The sequence below is a fragment of the Branchiostoma floridae genome, chromosome 2, assembly GCF_000003815.2.
Source record: "Branchiostoma floridae strain S238N-H82 chromosome 2, Bfl_VNyyK, whole genome shotgun sequence".
Taxonomy (NCBI): Eukaryota; Metazoa; Chordata; class Leptocardii; order Amphioxiformes; family Branchiostomatidae; genus Branchiostoma; species Branchiostoma floridae.
The window spans coordinates 20,886,124-20,904,344 of record NC_049980.1 but is presented as its reverse complement, the minus strand read 5'-3'; positions in this window follow the sequence as shown (position 1 = coordinate 20,904,344).

The following is an 18,221-nucleotide window of genomic DNA, read 5'->3' as shown; positions in this document are numbered from 1 at the left end:
CCCCGGGGGGGGGGGGGGGGGGGTGATTAGGGATGATCGACCACCCAGTGTAGGTGTGCTATTCTGATCGTGTACGCAAAAATGTCCTGTAGAAGCAATTCCAATGTAGAAAGAAGGCAGCGTCCTCCTCAGTAAATTGATTCTACAAATAGCTTCAAGACGATCTGGACAATCTACTACCTAGTATGTTTGCAGCAGTAAACGCCATGGTTCTCATACATACATATAAACATAGTGGGTGCAGGGGACAGGTCGGTGACTCAGAAATTACATTTTTTTGTTTCGGCTCAGGGATGTTGGATGCGGAAAGAGTATGAGCAAATTTGTCTGAGTGCAGCTACCTGAGCGAAATCACTCGGGGCAGAATGGCATTGCGTAGCGGAACGGCCCACAGGAAGGCATTTTGTGCACTCATTGTGTCAAAACCCTCTGGGTTTTAGATTCTGTAAACATCCTCGGCTTTTCTCACCAGAGAGAAAATTAATCATAGTCACAGGCGGGTATTTAAACCTCCTTGGTTCATCAGCCACTACGTTCGAACCGCCACAAGGCAAATATTCATTCAAGTGTTTTCAACTCTGAAATGTTACACCCCATTTCCATATGCAACGTATCGGTACTTGCTAATAGTGGAAGGTGGGTTTGTTTTGTTCCCTCTTACCAGACCATGGAAATCATGACCATGGCTGCTCATCAGTTGCTGTATTTCTGAATACCCCGACTTTTCTCTGGTACTAGTAGTTATTTTTTTGTCAATTCCTAAGGCTAGGTTTGTTCTACGCTTCAATGGCGCGAGGATCCCATGTACACTTATCATTAACGGAAGGTAGTCAACTAGAAAGAAAGGTGAACGAGAGTAGATATCATTTTATACATTTTCATTACAAGCCTACAGGCGAAGGGTCATGTACGGTGACCGTGCCTCATTGCCTGCCGCGTCACTGACCTGTGTTTGATCCTAGTTTTTTGACAACAATGTTGATCCCTATTTAACGTTTTGTTTGCCTTGCCCAACACTACAAGCTCCTGAGCACACAGGTCACACGGGCTCCACAGCAACCCAGAAACAACAGCAGACGGCTGAAAAATGGGGCTGGATTAGTGAGAGAGGCCGTGTTACCAGTAATCCCTTCTCACCCTGTCATGCGCCGGTGAGGGATCCCGAAGAAGGTGGTGGTGGTCTGGCCCTGGTGGTGGAAGATTATAACTCTTTCTGGGAAAAGAACATGAATACTATTTCTTACCCTTTTTATTTCATATATTCTTTCTCTTACCCTTTTTATTTCATATATTCCACCTACGGTAGATTAGGACACAACCATAGTAGACGACCATAGAGTTATAATTTCATTCAAGGGAAACATTGTATTATATCCATCAATTTACCTAATAGTATCGGTGCCTTATCGACTAATTGGTTTATACAAGCTACATATGCCATTGTTATGAGCTCCTCATCGTTATGCAAATTACATGAAAAACGTGATAGACCGGTCATTAAGTTATTGCAAGGAAGTTAGATAGACTTCCTTGGTTATTGGGCTAAACGAAGAGGCTGTCATCATTAAAAATTAGAGGTGGGGAATAATGTTAGCCAATTGATTAGAAAGAGCATAAATACAAGGTAGTCTAAATCTAATATCTCGACAGCTTGAAACAGATATGTGCACGATGTAACAATCACCAGAAATTTCAGAGCGGACGTCACCGTAGGGAACGGTAAGTGATCCTACATCTGCCCGGACGTCACTCTAATGAATGCTGCAGTATAGTTGCAGTGCTAGGATCAGCACAAATGGCATGGCCCGGAGGGTACAACAACCAAGCATGTTGTGTTGTATTCTATTTTTCTCGCCGAAGTGTTCTTATCATGGCGATATCCCGTTGAGTAAATAACTAGCATTATCCATTTACTGGTGTAACCAGTTTCTATGCGGGGAAAGAGTTTCTAGCTACTGACTCGAACCTTTTCACCCTACCTAGCTGAAACAAAAACCGTAACATAATACTAATAGAAGTCACCTCAACCAAGGAATGTCCTTGCCCCAGCAAAGTATTTTTCTGGCATACCTGTGTACGTAGTACTTGAGCCTTTATAATATAGAATAAATGCAAGTATATGTAGCTAACATGAATGATTTTTTTCAAAGGACCTGAATATAGGTTTTTCTTCAGTCCGTGCCGGCACAATGTATATTCACGCTCCTCATAATGTTTTGTGAATGAACCCTAATGTTTGGCATTTCGCAATTGGTTTTAAAGGAAGTTTGGCATGAGGATATGACCAAGCAAAGGTTCAGGTAAAGGTAAAGGCCGAGAACGTTATTTAACCACATTGCCGCCTGCACTCCACATCACTGGCTGGGGTAGAGTGAAAAACGGATGTGCCCTTGGACGAGGTGACCCAAGGTTAGATAGAACATCGTTACAAAAACATCCCTGATATCGTTGTTTAGCCGGTTAGTTAAGGCCATGTCATCGTGTGTCTATGTGTGATATGCGATTCACAAAACATACATAAATAACAGGCATAAAGGAAGGCATAATGATTTCATATTCGCTAATTAGTAGATAAGTGCAAACTTGACACATCGAGCAATGACAATGATAAACAAACGAATGATAGCAATAATCACGTATCAAATAATAATTCATTACACCCTACATAGATCTAGATAACATGAATCAAGAAGTATCAATTTGATATAAAAACATAAATAAAGGAGGAAATTGGGAACAAAAGTAAATGTAACCTTCATTCAGATATAAAGAACGATATATAAAGAATGTACAATTCAAACTTTGAATGATGATGAGTGCTAGCGCTTGGCGGTAACACTAACAGGCGCCTGGTTTCATGTAATACATAACATTTCACTTCTGTTGGTGTTTTGGAATTACAACACAATTGGTATTTACGATGGAAACCAGCAAATAATTACCTCTCGCAGGTGCTGGCCTCTGCTCCGGCCGTATACAACTGAACTCAGATCAGAAGTAAAACTGCTTCCTCGTGTGAATGTCTTCTGAAGTTCTGGTATCCTAATCATCAAGCAGATGTTCGGGTAAAAGACCATAACGTTTTCTGACGTACGCAATTGTCAGAGAAGCAAGGCAGGCAGTCAAGAAACAATACAGTCTTATACCCTCACATTTACTTAGATATGACCTACTCGGCTTGAAATACAAATCATAGATCTGGCTATGTAATGTACCTGGCTTCGAAACATGGCTACCTAGTAGTAGTTCTTTCATGTGTACCATACACGGCTATCGGAGCGTGAAGTCGCCACATCAAATACTGCACAATAAGGATGGGTTAAGATTCAGGTTCAGGTACGTCCAGGTCCAGGTACGGTCCAGGTCCAGAGGATCAGGTCCAGGTCTGGTCCACTGATTTTTTTCAGGTCCGGACCGGTCCAACAAGAAAAAAAAACGGTTTTGTACAGGTGACACTGAACCGATGCCCACCCCAACTGCACAATTCACGATTTACGTCCGGGAGTCCGGGACCATGTCTCTGTCAGTAGACATTGGATGGATTGCTCTCCCAGTACTACAGTAGACATTGACGACTGTCAAACAAGCTGAGCTAGTCATGCCGCCAAACCTCTGCTTGGAGAGTACCGGGGACTTGCCTACGTGAATAGAATGACGAAATCAGCATCCTTCCCGCCCACACTGTTATTCCTTGCTCGCAACATATTCCAGGCCACTGATTCCCTGGGATCAGTCGTGCCACAGGCCAGTGGCATGCGCCCAAATCAATGAACAGGATGGGCCCTCCATCGTAATAGAGGGCGGGGATAAAGTTTCTTTCATTTATATATAGTCGTTTGAATTGTTAGGAAACAGTTGTATCTAAAATGCAAGTCATAAGTGATAATAAGTATAGTAGAGTAACGGTGGGGTTCAAGCGAGAACAACTGACTGGTCAGTTGGTGGCGCTTAAATCCCATTGTTAGATCCTGTTATAGTAGTTTCCCTGGTTGTTTATTGATCTTCTTTATATGCGCCGTGTGTGTTCCCTCTCGTTTTGTGGTGTTCATACATGCATTTCTGGTGCTCTTGAATTATTACAACCACTTTGAGTATTCTGGAAATCTTGATCACCGGATGTGTACCTACGGTATCATCGTTTGACGTTCGTTCCAAATGTACGAGTGTGTCGAGCGAATTTCATCGGCTTGTTTCTGACGATAGAATGTTCAGCCCGTGTTTACATATTCATCATCAAAAAACAGCAGGGACGATCATTCAATGTCAATTTCAGCTAGAAAATCCCTTATCGCAAATTTCCCCGTCTGTTGTTAGTTACCCAAGAAAGTTGTAAATATAGAATAGGAGCAAGTTTTAGATATGATGTAAGAAACCTCTTACTATAAACTTAGTGAGCTCAGTGTTCATGAAATTAAACATTAAAAGAACTAATTGTGCTGCCGGGAGATTATACAATGTCAAAAGCTCGACCTCTGGGTGTTTTCATTACAGCTGTGCGTCGAACGATTATGCCGATCTAGTTTGCTCTTCAAGCAGAGGTTAGACCGTTTTAGGCCCTGGCATTTCTGGACGTTTTTAGGGAGGGCTTTTGGTTTGTCTCGCGGCCAGCCCGAAGTACTTCCTACGGGGGTGCGGGGCGCGTACAATTCGGCAAAAACATCGAGAAATTGGCCGGAAGAGTAAATGTTTCCCCCTCCGTTGCGCAACCGGCCAACTCCTCTGGTAGCAAAACTCCCCTGGCAAATTTATTCTCCCTATAATAGCCAGCGTAGTCAGTCTGATAGAGACAAGCCTAGCCGCGAGATATAAATAAAACGGAACAAAATAGAAAGCCGGATAAAAAGATAAAAACGCATAAAAAACGAGAAAAAAAAACAGTCGGAGCCTAACCTCTGCTTGGAGAGTACAGATCTAGTTACTAATCAAAAGCTGTACGTACTAATCATAAAACAGACGTAAGTTGCGAAAAAACTAGGTATCTTATCATGACCCTTCAGATATAGATAAAGATCGCCGATTCCGTACTACATTTGGTTCAAATTGCACATTCTAAGTACGTACATATAAGTAATAACATACCACGAAGGCTGCAAGTATATATCACAATTTTGTATCACCCCCATTTCGCTCCACAACCTATCTGGCAGATCTTTCAACGGGTTTATAGATAAAAACGAATATTCTATTCATTGTGTGTGTGTGTGTGTGTGTGTGTGTGTGTGTGTGTGTGTGTGTGTGTGTGTTTTGGGGGGTCTTTTCTTTTCAGTCATGCTTTCTCATTTTGCATGATATTCCAATTATGGAGTGAAGGGTTACACAAAGCGAATCCAGGTCGTAGCGAGATCGCAGCGAGATGGCCTTCTAGTGGAATATGTGTCAACGTGAAGCCATCTTTATAAATGAAGTAGCCCAGGATATGATAGTAGCAGTATGTGAAAACCTCGTCAGCACTGGCTGAGGTTGATGAAAGCACGCAATCGCGTGGCAGTGTGTTGGCGACTAGCATGTTGTTGGAAAACGATCCAGCACAAAGAAATGGTGTTGATACTGCAACGGCTTTGATCATGTCCATCTACCGAGCTGGGGTTACGAGACCACTGGTGGGTTCCTTTTTCAACACACTTGTTTTCCTCATCTGTTCAGGCCACACCAATCAAACAAAGGCCGTGCATTTGTGTTAGGAAATATCTGTTTGAGCTTATAGAAATATATACGTATGATTCGCCAGGGATGTTTCTAGCAACTACAAAGATCTCTAAAAAGTTTTCTGTTTCTGTCACAGTGTCAGCACTTTCTTAGGAGACCATGACCTGAGAAATATACCTCAGTACAATAAAAAGAATCATTTATTCAAATAAGTCTTTTTCCATCCCGTCTTAGAATACAATTTTGCATTCCAGTATACCAGTCCTCTCAAGTTGAACACGAATATTTCATGTTTCGTGCTCCACCCCTTACGTGCACAGTAACACACCAGCGTGAAGCAACAACGGTTGCCCCCGTCTCAGCTGGAGTGAGTGATGGCTCCACGGCGATGCTGACAAGCTCTGCAAATTTATTTTTGTTGGGCCTGACGATGGGTCAGGCGTCATGCCGCGATCAGGTCAGGGGGACCCAGGCAACAGGAGCGGCCCCAGGTCACCCCGGGACCGAGGAATAGGCGGCAGAACTCCAGCTGAGATATTCTCGGGACCATGTCACGAGCTTCTGGGGGTACACGGGTCGGCATCTCCCTTTCTTGGAGCATGGTGTTATAACAAAACAGACATACGACGTTTTCACGAGACATGGCTGTAGCTTCAGTGTGTGAAGCATCCACAGAATCTGTACTGTAATCTGAGAGGTCTCTAAAGCAGGACGGCAAACGATCAAACCCTTCAGCAATACAGCCAGTAGACAACAGCACGCAATAAGTCAAAACACGTTTACAAAACACAGACCACGGACCCTGCTAGTATGCACCTATATCTCTATATGAAGATTAACAAAGATCACCGACGATAGAACAAAACCAGCCCGTATAAAGTCAGCTGGAATATAAACCCCTCCAACTTCATACTACGGTAACATGCACTTCGCCTCCGACCTTTCACACCAACATCTGCTTGGAGATTAAAAGTGCTTCACCTCTGCTCACCATTCGACGAATGTCATTCATTTTCTTGGAATGGCGACCACATAGGTAGCTTTAGAGGGTGACGAATCAGCGATGCTCACACAAAAGTCAACGTTTTGATCAAATGCCGAACTTCCCCTCTTCTATTTTCATAAAATTACGAATTCCGATTCTATACACCCAAGTTACCCGTTCCACTATGCTAGGCTGCGCTATCGTTTAATTACTAGCTACACCCAAAAAATAATGTACATGTACCCTTAGACAGAGGAAAAGACAGCAAAAAAATGATATAGTCTTTATCGCATTAAACGCCTTTGAAACCAAACTTGTGTCTCAAAAATGTTACATAGAAAATGCCAGATGCTGTAGAAGGTCAACAAAACCTATTAAACATAGGAATAGATTTGTGTGTGTGCTACTGTAAATAGGCGACTTTATCTGGCGTGCAGTCGTTGATAAATACCAGGATGGCGTGCTTGTACCGTGTTCGTGACTCGCATTCATTAACCAACGACATGACTGATCGCAGTGAGTCTGAGGGATGAATCCCGGGGATAACACAGTACAGGCCAATCGGCTCCATCACTTCTCATTGGAGAATAACTCACACAACGAGGCAGATTTGTGGGGTTAGTAGTCGTGAGGCTCCCGTGAAAGGGTTTCTCGACAGCAGTGTTGTGATTTCCAGTTGCTCGTCCTTTTCCTACACCAAGTTTATCAACACATTTCATTCTTTAACACTTCATGAATTCAGTTACTTACTCAGGAAATGATGCCCATCATCATCAGGCATCATTACTGGTTGTTGCGTCATACCATTTACGACTAGAGGTGATAATACTTGTCAGAAGCACAGCTAAAATCAAATTTGAACGCTGACGCCTTTATACATTACTATACTTACAGGTTCCATGCAAATTTTTGATATCGGGAGGAGGACGGCTATTGTTCGTTTTTATTCATTTCTGCCTATTTACCAATCGTGGAGTAAGCGTCGTTGTGCACAAACACATACGTCCCTCCCTCCACCGGGCCCATGTTTGATAATACACCGCCTCTGGCCTGTCACTGGGGCGAGTTTCTCGCTCGACCTCCAACAAATAGGACCACGCAAAATGGCGCAGATTGCATGTGATTGCCATATTGATTAATCGGGGCTGGGAGCTAGCGATGCCACTTTGCAAAGATTACGCTTTTGAATTCCACTGCAACCAACGTAGGTTGTCCCCCAGGACCCTTCAATTGTTTCAGGGCACAGTTGACAGGCCCAAAGTGCACTGGGAAAGTATTGGGGGTGGGAGAGGGAGGGAATAATGCATAAACATGTCATCAAATCTTCAACCGGGTAATTCGTTATTGCACGGCCATATGTGAATTACGAACCATTGCTCGAGCTTACGCTATGAACACAGCTTCAGCAGAATTAAGACTGATAAGCAAAGTACATACTGGAGTACGCTACATCAATATCCATTACACCACTACCTAACCGCATATATTTTAATATTCTCATATCAGCGGTCATATAGTGTACATTCTCTACTAATACAGATTATGGTGGAATGACGATTTGAAATGCCGTTCCTACATAATGCGTCAGACAGATATTGATTATACGTCAGGTATAAAGTAGAGCATAAACGGTTTTACGTCCGCTGAGAATTACCACAAGCCTTGACTTCTAATTTTGCAGCAGAACTTCCGGTGCCGCATGTTCTACCCATGCAATGGTCGTGATTTGTTTTCGATGGGGGATGCTGTAGCACTTTACTTAAGCTGGAAGTAGGTTTGGGCCGCTCACACAAACAAACACAAACTGGCCATGATAGGAAAGGGGGAATGCTTTTGACCGTGAAGAAACAATCCATGCAATGATGTAAAGTGTGATACAAGACGAAGATTATGAAAATCGATACAGACGAGTCTGGTGAATTAATAGTAATAATTTATTACATAAACTCAAGGAATGTTGTGGCATGATCATTGGAAGCTGAAAATGTATGGAAAAATCTAAATCTGACATTCCGGAAATTCGACAGGCAATGTTTTGGCAAGAAATGAAGGAAAAGCAAGAAATGAAAAGTCTCTACGTTCGCTAGCAAATGTCTAGTTGGGTGTTTAACTGTTTACGGGCGACTATCTCCAGAAGTCCACCGCACACATGTCAGAATGTGACCTGTGTTCGGAATCGGGCAGTAAAAGCTTCCTGACCCAGGGTTAATTTAGAGGCTTTCGCTGGGGACAGTCCATTTTATGTTTTCAAGGCATGGGGTGTAGATAGTCAATTGTAATTCCTGTGTTGTTGATTGAAAGATGGATGGAGTATGAAAATGTCGCCATTCCGCACTTGATCGTCTTTGTGATTAGATTTCGACTCAATACCTTGATGAAGATTTTTCATTGTTCTACGGTAGCACCATCGGTGGTGATCTTCCGTCGTGCAGTGCCTTGACACTCATCATGGCTGACGGATAATTGACCGCCCGGAGCGCCGCGCGGCGCAGTCTGACTTCCCCTGATAACATCAACCAGTCACGGCCCAGAAAACAGAAATGGCGGTCTCTGATTGGCCGCTGCGTCAGACGGTTCATCCAGGGTCTGTGCAGCGGGATGACGAGTCGGTGCCGTGCTGTAGCCTGTAGCTGTGGCTGTGGGGGGAAGTGTAAGGGGATTCTGAAATTTCCCTATGTGTGCTATTACAAGCTTGGCTCTCTGTACTTTTGTCGTGTCAATAAAGATTTCTATGTAAAGCTCTAGCTATGATAAACCTTCATTGGAGTTATGGAATATTTTTGCTAAAGTATGTTTCAATTTCCTCCAGGAGATCAGAAATGGAACATAATCATTTCCCTGAAGGTTCGACATCCAGGTAAACAATATTGAATATTTCTTTACCTTTTTTCCTATGCCTAAAGGAGGAAAGAGAATATACTGTGTTTCATGGCTCCCCAGTTTCTGGTTTCCTGTGAACACTATATGAGCAATGACTACTTCAGCTGAATAACACATACCCACACCATGACACATCAGGCCGGGAACGTTGGTATGAGATTACCTAGGAAAATATCCCGAGGTAAATGCAATGGTTCTGATGTTACCGTCGGCTGCGGAAAAAGGTCGAACTGTTTGCCATGATGTTTTACATATTCAAAATCACATGGCAACTTCCATGGTCTTTAGTAACCACTAATCCACAGGAGTGGTGTGATTGTAATTCTGTCTCCGGCTTCCCGGTGAATAAAACACAAGTCGGAAAACCACGGTCGCCTAACAAACCCATACCGTGGAACTGGTACGCATGTACTATATGTGGAAGCATACTGATTGGAATCTTCCAATGCTTTTCTGTCATGTATCCATCAGACCCATGGGGACCTAAGGAGTTATAGTTTATAGCTGAAGAAAAAGATTATCGTAGTACTAGTAGGCAGTTCGGTCAGTCGATGAGGATTTGGCTCTATCACTGAGGAAGTCTATAGCGCCTGCCGTCTCGGGTTCGTGTTCTCGCAAGATAGCTACCGGTGGTAACGTGCCCGTCAGAGTCCAACAGAAGCTGAATTATGCAAAGAAGACAAGGTCAGTTTCGTCACAGTCGTCCTTTAGCGGTTGCGAGATTACTCTCCAAGCAGAGGTTAGGCTCAGGCTGTTTTTTTAACGTTTTTTTAGTCGTTTTTATCGGGCTTTCTATTTTGTATTATATCTTGCTGTGTCAAAACCTAACAGGTTAGGCCGGACACAGCGAAAAAAAATGACAAAATAGAAAGCCCGATAAAAATGACTAAAAAACGTTAAAAAACAGCCGGAGCCTAACCTCTGCTTGGAGAGTATTGCGAGATAACAATATGTAGGAGAGCTTATTTGCGCACATTTCCCCGACCTGCCCGAGTTACACAAACCTGCAATCTACACACATGACACATAGGCGGCAATTCTGGGCCCGAGGAGTGAGTTACCTTCCAAGCAGAGGTTAGAGTCCGGCTGTTTTTTTAACGTTTTCTTAGTCGTTTTTATCGGGCTTTCTTTGTTGTCATTTTTCATGAAGTACGCCAGCCAGTTAGCTTTGACAATACAAGATACAATACAAAATAATAAAGCCCGATAAAAACGGGGAAAAAATAGCCGGAGCCTAACCTCTGCTTGGAGAGTAGAGTGAATGAGCCGGTCGGTTCTTCAGACATTTGCATCTATTGCTGTTGTTTGTCTACTTCAAAGCACCAGTCTGACCGTACGACTCGTCAACATACTAGTAATAGCAAAAGGAAGAAAGTAAAATCCAACACGTGACCGTAAATAACATACTCCGTGACGTATTTATGGTTTCCGCCGCATCAGTCGCAACTATATACATTATACCGATGATATGGACAGTCCCAGACAGACCAATAACGACGAACAGGAAAGAAAACGAAGGCTTGCTAATATTACTGATATCTTACGAGAAAAAAGTATTTACTTGCTGTTTATCAACATTAGAGAACACATAACCCCATATCTGCCTGGAGGTAAGCTAATTCCCAAACCCCCAAACCACATGGCCTGTTCCACAATACCAGGAATATAGGGGTGATTTCTGAAATTATTACATCGATTGTAAAAACAGCTACCGGGAAAAAATCATGTGCATCATCCCGCAACTTCGTGCAGACGACATGCCAAACTACATACGAATGCGGCAAAGGGAACATACAGATACAGATGGGAACACTCATCACATTGGACAACAACAATGCTCTGTCATCAGAGATTACCCTCTGTCACAGAGTAATAAAAGCTGGTGTAGTAAAACGCAATTAAACCAAATCTCCACCCGCTGAACCATTCACCATAAAGCGGGGGCCATACATATAATGTATAAGCCTTATTGTACAGAGTGGTTCTCGCACGTCCACCGGTCGATGGCGGGTCGAAGATGTGTTTGCAGAATGGATCGGAAACGTTCACTCACACATTCATAAAACGTCGCTGTGATTACATTTCAATCGCCATGTTCCCATTTTTCTGCACGGATAGGCGATAGAGATGTGTTATGGATGTTTCCGGCGTCGCATACAGGGCACTATAAAATGGAGATGGAGAATCGCTCGGTTTTAACGATGCATAGATAACGACTGTGATGCGCCAAGATATATGGCCTAGCTACTGAGCGTTGTACTGGCGACATTTATATGTGCATACCATGTAACGTTACGTAGCGCGACTTGCAATTCACGATGGCTCGCAGCACCTTTATGGTAAGCAGCCAAACCTACAATGCGTGCACCCCTGGTACCAATAGGCCACACAATCAGACTAACGTATCAAACATGCACACCATTGTGACACCAACGGCTGTACACTGCAACATGTAACGTGCGGTTTAATCCCATTTTTATATCACTTTACTATTGTGTCCAATGGCATTGCCATTCTTTAATTGGGTATAGATAAATATCAGTATAATGTGTTTACATATTCATTGGATATGTTAACAATAAAAAGGCCCAAGACAACTCTCTGCAGACATAACAATTGGCCAAGAGTCCACGTAACAATCTTCCAGATGTGCGGCCCTGAGTATCGATTTTTGTTTTCCAATTCCGTGCGCCCCGAGTGATGATTCCGGTTTGGCTTCTGCAACAACCAGATACACGCAAGCCATCCGTTTTATATTCATCCCCAAGCGTTGTCAGCATTATAGCGTACGAAAATGCCTGGAGAATATGTTAGACCCATTGGTATGGTTTATTTGGATTAATCGTATGTACATTTTATCTTGGGCTATCAGGTATCTTTATATAACATTTTGCCAGCAAAGACAATGTCTAAACAAGTCATTAACAACCCTGTTGAGATTATCTCGATTACATTAGCTTAATGGGTATTAGCTAAATGTTTATTTCATTGATAGGCTCGGTTATTCCAAACGAAGAAGCCTACATCCGAAGATAATTTCATTAAGATGGTAGATCATAGGACAAAGAAGTTTTCTTTGAAAGATGTCTGATAGGAATCGAAATGTAATCAGGTGACAGAGATTATCGGTTGTTGGAAAGAAACTCTAATATCCGAAGAAACGTACCATAATTTGATCAGGATACAGCAAATCACTATCCCAAACTTCCTCAACGGTTTATCTTCACGACACTATAAACTCCAAACTTTGCCCGGATCTTCAATCTATACGGCCTTCCTTTCATCCATCCATTGCATTTACCCCCAACGACGGTAGACTCGATATCGATATCTACCTGACGATGTATGCAATAGAGAAATATCACACCGCCGTTTAGCTCATTAATTCCGTCCATTGATGCATTCATCCCGCCCCCTACCCACGTTTTACAAGTCCCATGTGTTCCGTCGGCAGGAAGAAATAGTTCCTTTCTGGATTGAGAGTTATGGACGAGCCTGTACGAAAATTGGATTTCATGTTCGCGCATTACCTGGCGTCGCGACCGGCATGGAGCGCCGTCTCGGCGGGAAATGAAGTTTTCATGAGGCTGAGCTGGTAGCGCAGCCGCGCTTTATCGGTAAAACTAAACATCAATCTACGGCAGCCAGTTTGGGGGCGGATTCATCCATCTTATTTGGCCTCTAAAACGCCCCTGACCCCAACCCACCACACCACCTTATGAGATCATGGCAGAGGATTTTAGCCGCAAATGTGGGCCTGATATTAAGCTGAGTTGCGCTGGTGCCTACTTCGTACGACCCGCGGACGCGATTTATTAACGAGAAAGGAACGATAGCACAAACAGTAGCTCATCTCTATAGAAAATGGCGCTTTTAGACTACACAGTTTCGCAACACATTACAATTAATGTACCGTCATTTTCACTGACAAGCTTACTCTACAGCAAGTCCCTACCCTGGATTATGCCATAAACATGGTTGTGAATACATCAGTCGATAGGAGGACTTTTCGGTTGACGAAAAAAAGGCAGTCTAAAGGTTGTATGTCACTGCACTTGCGTCAGGCTTGCGTCACTGCGTGGTTCGTTCACTGCGTCACTGTTTCGTTATTTGCTCCGATTGTTTATAATTTAGATATTGCGTAATACGAAAAAGTGTGACTTAGAACACGACAAAATACACAAAAAGTAAGAAAATTCGTTCTTTATCTTTGAAATTCTTAAGTATCTTTCGAATCCCGTAGTGACGCAAGCGTAACACAGCACTGATACGTTTATTGGAACGTATGTAGCAGCAATTGGCCGACGGACCGCTGTAAATGTCGTCTGTGATGTGTATGACAACAATTATTTGTACGCACATCAATGTCAACGGAGATCTGTATTTCATACGTTTATGACGTTTAGATCATTTGAATGTATGAAGCTAATTCAAAAGGAAGGAAGCATTTGAATATGCATACCGCACAGACGAAATGAGAGGGAACTGCAGTACAACGTAACAACACCAGACGTATATATATATATATACATCCCCTCTTACCTAAATTCAATCAGGCATATACAGGAAAGTCCTGGAAAGTGATCACCACTCTGTACAGCGCACACGAAACGGGACAACAGTTAATTATACAGTCCTCTCCTCGGCTCGGCTCTTGAATTGCAAATGTAATTTAACGCAAGATATGCCTGTGGACAAATCACAGTCGACAAGCACTAGTATGGCCATTGATTACAATGCAGTTTTCATCTGTAATTACGATGTGCTCCTCAGAAAATTGGAGGTGTAACAGAACAATGTAGAATATCGGCACGATGTTACGTGCGTAGAATGTGTAACCCTACAGATACATAGCTGATAATAGTTGTGGTGAAAGCGATGTAAACAAACAAACAAACAAACAAACACACAATGAGCAGAACCAAAATGGACTAAATGTACAATAAAACGTGCGTTAACACTTAAACACTACAAAATTCTATTGTGGCCAGTTCTTTTTTGTGACGTTCCTTTGTACAATTAGTGGCGCACTATATACTGTTTCCTGTATTCGGTGCTGGCCTTGGTGCTGACATTGGTGCTGAATATGTTTCACAACGTTACGATATCCACAATGCCACTGCCTCCCTCGAGTTGATCAGATACGACTACTCTAAGGTGTATCCTAGGCTACAGGTAGGCTTCACGGGTGAAGGGCAGATTGGTCATTCGGACATGACGAAGACTGAAGCACAGGAACCCGAAAACCGTGACAGTTGCGTTGGAACACAGTTTTGTTTCTCGTCTCTTCGATTTCTCTATCAAATACACACAAAGAAGCACATTTGTGACATCAATCATAAAAGTTGGTACCCTCACTCAATCATATGTCATGAATAGCCGACTGAACCTGACTTCTAATCATCGCTGTGAAGGAAACGATGACATCCTGAAACGCCCCTTCAGCGTATCTCATCTTACAGAAGTCGTGAAGGTAACTGGAACGTCGCCGGGGCTTGGAGCTTATTGGACCCAGTGGCTGCCTAAAACAGCCCAGACAGCCTGGAAATGTCACGCCATACGTCAAAGCGCCGCTGACATCATGATCGTCACCACCACCACCCCGACATAATCACATCATAGCAGAGGAAGGGAGAGGAGAGGTGACAAACTACCGGTTATCTGCAGCAATGCCAAGGCTGTGCCCCCTAGTCAATAATGGTTTGAATTGTGAAAATGGCGTCCCTGGCAATACTACCAATTGCCTGTACTTCACTGACAAAGTTAGTGAGAAGATCTGCACAGAATTTGGATGAGTGGGAGCCACGTATGCGGCACATTATCATCGTTATCAATCAACATGGGGACCTGATATCAACGATAAAAGCTCCTTGCTGATATCAATGTTCAGAACGACGAATGTATTCTAGGTTAGTAGCTGAATATACTCGAGATCTCACGGAAATAAAATCCAAGACATTTTGGTGATTTCTGCATATGGACATACCATATAGCGTTGGAAGTCAAGCTCACGTTCAACGATACATTCAAATTTTGCGATGTTGCGGTGTCCATTAGCATGATTACGTGTCCTTCAAAAGCGTGTAAAATCGTCAAGACACGCTTCATAGGAACGTGTGACGAACAACCCTGACAGTCCGCAGGTGAGCTGATGTACGACACCACGAAGACACACACGCATCATGACTGTGGTGATTTACGGCAGTAGCAGTAATACATGTTGCGGCTGGCGTTCCCGTGGGGAATTTACGACAGTTTTGGTCGTGGCCGTATAATATGACGGAGTTGGTACGATAAGTTTTCCCTCTGGGATAGAGGGGTACAAATGGTTGCCGCCAGCTCTTGTCACTCGTTATCCAATGAACACTCCATCATATGTGTAACATCGTTAGATCTAGGCGATGTCATTCTAAAACTAATGCGAAGAAACTTTGTAAGAATGCCCAAGGCTCAACGTTTAAAAGATGGCATGGAACTTCATGTAACCGACTTATGAAAATTCCATTTTCTTAAAATATTTTCGTGTCACACTGTTAGCAATACTAAACCATTATCATTGAATATACAGCTCACAATACTTGTGTGATTACTAATATACTGATAAGGCGTGGAGCAAGTTGCCCCACGAAGACATCGCGTTTTATTTGATTCGTTCAAACAAGGTAATATTTCTTATTGGCGTTATCAGAACAAGGAAAATGAAACACTCGTTTAGGTATATAAACAGTGATTGAGCGTTCGTTGAGTGACTAATAACTTGTCGTTTTACATCAAAAACAAGATAAAACACACCGGGATCAAGTCTGCATTAAGTTTCCACCCTAATTCATTACCGAATAATTAGACATTTGGAAAGGAGGTAGCGACGACTGCACGCCATGCTGGCAGTAATGTGATAAAGTCCCTCGGGCGCTCCAACTCATCGACTGATTTCTGTCCAGTGATATCATTGCCGCAGCATGGATGGGAACAAATTGAAGCACTCCCGGGGGAGCATGATATATTCGAATGATGACTGCAGCGCCGTTGTTGTCAGATTTACGCACGATATCGATGTGCCAATGTAAGTTATAGGAATAGTTTTTCTGCGTTTTATATAGAAACAGGAGAAAATGTTTACGTAGTCAGGCGCAGTCACTGTAGGTGGGATGAATGTCGGTTGATGTTGTGCTTAAATTGCCCGGAGCAACTGGCCGGATCGATGAACATCCTCACGGAATATAAAGTAGCAGTTAAGTTGTATCAAACAACTTACTTTTTGTAGATTTAAGTTTATGCTTATAATCAACAGTTTTCAATTTCTTGTTGTTGCATCTTTGAGTTCCATCATATCAGGTCTTTTTCTCTTCTCTAACGTTGCTTTCGTACACCCGCAGGTGTGTATTTCTTTAACCGCAGCTAGGTTTTTGGAAACAGTTCTGTATTATGTTAATTACCTGCAATATCAGTCTTTAGAGCTACAGGGATAAGAGAGGAGCCCGTCATTGCAGATTGACGGTAATTCAACATTTAGCAGTCGACTGTAAGTCGTTTCATCATTGTTTCCTGTTCTTCCATGTCACAGTGAATAAACCTCACTCCACTCTTTGGTGGTACATGATTTAAAATACACCAGGGATGAATGGAAAGGTGAAGTCACTACGACTAGAAAGTATTTTTTGAGTGCTCTGCCAGTGTGATTTAGCTGAGCCTTTGAAACAAACGCTTGTACCGTGGAGCACCGTGTGCTACCATTTGATATGCTCACCCAGACCGGCGAGATCTGCCTTTCCGGGATACCTCGCCCAGTAATGGCTGTTTCAATTCCCCTCCTCGGCCCGATGAATGTAAAAACAGGGGGAATTACGGCGAGTTGATAAGGTTAGCTGTCGCACGGTTCGTGATCAATGTGGCCGGCGCCAGGAATCATCTCTGGCGGCAGGCCACACATCCGTCACCGCCGTGGTGCAGGGAGCGTCACACTCCTCCGGGGACGACTCCCGGGGCTTCACATTCATAACAACAACAATAGCTGTAACAGCAACAGCAACATTAGCAATGTGAGGAAGACGTTTGGTTAAGAGGAGCCATAAGGTTACGTCATGGTGTTGAGTTAAGGTTCCGAATGCAGCCGATGTGCCATCTAAGCTACCCTGGGCGGTGATCAATAAAATTTAGGATCCATATCTCCACCGAACAGGCAGCAGGGATGGTTCTCTGTCATGAGACTTCAAATGAAATCGGTTTGCTTAACAGAATGATGTCCGATTCCAAGATGGAGCGATTTTTCTTTCCTATCGACTATGTAGAATATCATTAATGCTTTATGACTAGCGGACTGACAATATTAGAGAGAGACAAGAAGAGCCGGGCATCACGGGTGAAAAGGCGGGTGGCACCTATTGCAGAAGGGTTATTGGCTACCGCATTTATTGGCTGCGGTGGGAAGAATGAACTTCCAAAAATATTTCTCTAAGTTGTCAGGGTAGTAAAGACACAAATAAGAATGAAGAATCAACCTGATCATGAAAACAGCCATCTATTTCAGGAACTAGCTCTAAGATTTGCCTGCTACGTACAGCGATGGAAAGTCGATATTACAATTATCTTGAAATATTGGAGAACCTAGATCTATACTTGATACGGGTGGAAGCTAGCCTGGGTACCATCCGGAAAGTAGTTCGCTCCGGCGTTCATTATATACTATATACAGTCGCTTCTAGCTCTGACA